The sequence below is a fragment of the Lithobates pipiens genome, unplaced genomic scaffold, assembly GCF_037356315.1.
Source record: "Lithobates pipiens isolate NorthernLeopardFrog02 unplaced genomic scaffold, aLitPip1_a1.2 Scaffold_28, whole genome shotgun sequence".
In the NCBI taxonomy this organism is placed as follows: domain Eukaryota; kingdom Metazoa; phylum Chordata; class Amphibia; order Anura; family Ranidae; genus Lithobates; species Lithobates pipiens.
The window spans coordinates 82860687-82863880 of NW_027507789.1; the positions used below are offsets into that span (position 1 = coordinate 82860687).

At 44.5% G+C, this 3194-nt stretch overlaps 1 pseudogene; it reads left to right on the forward strand.

Moving 5' to 3' along the window:
• Positions 1-765: 765 nt before the first annotated feature.
• LOC143936602 (5S ribosomal RNA) lies at positions 766-884 on the forward strand (annotated as a pseudogene).
• Positions 885-3194: the final 2310 nt, after the last annotated feature.

Genomic DNA, 3194 nt, shown 5'->3' on the forward strand with positions numbered 1-3194 from the left:
TGGACTAGTGTATACAGTAGACCGGCTAGTTTATACAGAGAGGCTAATGTGTACAAAAGACAGTCTATTGTATACAGATAGGCTAGATTATACAGAAGAACGTCCGGGTTATGCAGAGATGGAGGCTAGGGTATTCAGAGAGAGAGGCTTGGTTACACAGACTTGCTAGTGTATACAGATGGACTTGTGTATACAGAGGACCGGCTAGTTTATACAGAGAGGCTAATGTGTACAAAAGACAGGCTAGTGTATATAGATAGGCTAGATTATACAGAAGGACGTCCTGGGTATGCAGAGATGGAGGCTAGAGTATACAACGAGAGAGGCTGGGATACACAGAGAGGCTAGTGTATGCAGAGTTGCTAGTGAATACAGACGGACTAGTGTATACAGAGAGGCTTGGTATACAGAGAGCTAATGTATGAAGAGAAGCTAGTGTATACAAAAGACAACCAAGGGTATACAGAGAGGCTCGTGTATACAGTAGACCGGCTAGTTTATCCAGAGAGGCTAATTTGTACAAAAGACAGGCTAGTGTATACAGATAGGCTAGATTATACAGAGGAAGGTCCTGGGTATGCAGAGATGGAGTCTAGGGTATACAGAGAGAGAGACTGTGTTACACAGAGAGGCTAGAGTATGGGAATACTAGGTGCTGTAGGCTTCTTTTTATGTTGTTGGCGTTGACTTGTTTTTTTTTTTGTTTGTTTACCAAGGTGACCATCTTGGTGTTTGTCAAGAGGGTTGAGAGTGCCTGAAGAGCTCGTCTATGGCCAAATAACCCTGAAAGCACCAGATCTCGTCTGATCTCAGAGACTAAATAGGGTCGGGCCTTATTAATACCTGGATGGGAGACCACCTGGGAATACTAGGTGCTGTAGACTTCTTCTTATGTTGTTGGCGTTGACTTGTTTTTTTTGTTTGTTTCCCAAGGTGACCATCTTGGCGTTAGTCAAGAGGGTTGAGAGTGCCTGAAGAAATCTCCTACGGCCACATCACCCTGAAAGAGCCCAATCTCATCGGATCTCAGAGGCTAAGCAGGGTTGGGACCAGTTTAGTACCTGGATGGGAGACCGGCTGGGATTTCAAGATGCATTAGGCTTCTGTTTATGTTGTTGGCATTGACCTATTTTTTTCCGCTTGCTCCCAAGGTGACCATCTTGGCGATTGTCAAGAGAGTTGAGAGTGCCTGAAGATATTGGCTACGGCCACATCACCCTGAATCTATTCCATCTCGTCTGATCTTGGAGGCTAAGCAGGGTCGGGCCTTAGTAATGCCTGGATTGGAGACCACCTGGGAGTACCAGGTGTCGTAGGCTTCTTTTTTTTTTTCAAATATAATTTTTTCTCCAAACAGGGGAAGGCGGTCCACCGAGTACATAATGCAACAGAGAAATACAGAGCAAAAAGCAGCTGAAAAATACTTGATACAGGTATATTCGCAACTGTGAGTCTGCCTTCCATCAATCATAATGATTCGAGGCACGGATAAAGTACTGTACCAAGATCCAGGGTCACACAAACCCCAGGTCCCTCCGGCATAATCCATCCAGAGGGGGGGGGGGGGGCCGTCATTCCCAATTTTGCACTTTTTCCAAAAGAGAGAGGGGGTGGAGGGGGTGAGAGATAGGGCAAGAAGGCAGAAAAGAGAAGGGGTTAAAGATCAGGAAAGGAGAAGAGGGGACGAGACACGAGGGCAGCCACTGCCCAAGGGGCCAGTCAAGGAAAGCTCAGAGCACTAAGGCAATAGCAGGCGACATCCTTCCAGCGAGAATATAAAGGTATTCCAGATATCCCTGGTTTGTTGAAAAAATTCTTGTTTACCGTGTGATGTGAGGATCAAGTCCTCCACTTTTTTTAATGTCCTATATTTTCCTAAGCCAGTGAATAATGAAAAGGGGGGAACATTTTTTCCAATAGAGAGGGATGCAGGATTTCGCCGCATTTATCACATGCCGTGAAATAGATTTTGTGTACTTCTTAATAGGAATCTGTGAATGGTGCAAGAGAAAGAATGCAGCCTTTTCCGGGATGGAGAAGTCTGTGAATTTTTGTGTTATGCATCGGATCTCTGTCCAGAAGTCCACCAAGCTGGGGCAGGACCAGAAAATGCATATGTTCGAGGAAGAGGGGAAACATTTATGCAGCTTTGATGGTGTCAAATACCACCTGGTGAGAAGTTTAAAATTTGTCTCGTGTTTCTTCGTGCACAGTGAGGTTTTCAGAGCCAAAGTGATAATGCGTTGTCTCTGTGCTGGGGAAAACTAGCAATTAAGGTCTAAGTGTGGGTGATCTGTTTGAGAGAGAATGTGGGCTAAAGGGCCTTCGCTCCTGCATAGAGTCTTAAACTCTGTCTGAGGGCAGGTGAAAGTTTGAGGATTGGGAATGGAATGGAGAAAATATAATGTCGTTGCGCCGCTCTCCAAAAAGGCAGTTGGAAAAGCCCTGTCGGATCTGTTAGGGTTGAGAAACAAGGCCATTTTCCGTCAATGACGAATTTAGAATTTAGAGAGAGGCTGGGTTACACAGACTTGCTAGTGTATACAGACGGACTAGTGTATACAGAAGGCCGGCTAGTTTATACAGAGAGGCTAATGAGTGCAAAAGACAGGCTAGTGTATACAAATAGGCTAAATTATAGAGAAGAACATCTTGGCTAGGGTATACAAAGAGAGAGGCTGGTTTACACAGAGAGGCTAGTGATTGCAGACTTGCTAGTGTATACAGACAGACTAGTGTATACAGAGATGCTTGGGAATACAGAGAGCTAATGTATAAAGAGAAGCTAGTGTATACAAAACACAACCAAGGGTATACAGAGAGGCTCGTGTATACAGAAGACCGGCTAGTTTATACTGAGATGCTAATGTGTACAAAAGTGTATACAGATAGGCTAGATTATACAGAAGAACGTCCTGGGTATGCAGAGATGGAGGCTAAGGTATACAGAGAGAGAGGCTGGGTTACACAGAGAGGCAGGAGTATGCAGACTTGCTAGTGTATACAGATGGACTAGTGTATACAGTAGACCGGCTAGTTTATACAGTACACAATGTGTACAAAAGACATGCTAGTGCATACAGATAGGCTAGATTATACAGAAGAACGTCCTGGTTATGCAGAGATGGAGGTTAGGTTATACAGAAAGAGAGGCTTGGTTACACAGACTTACTAGTGTATACTAGTGTATACAG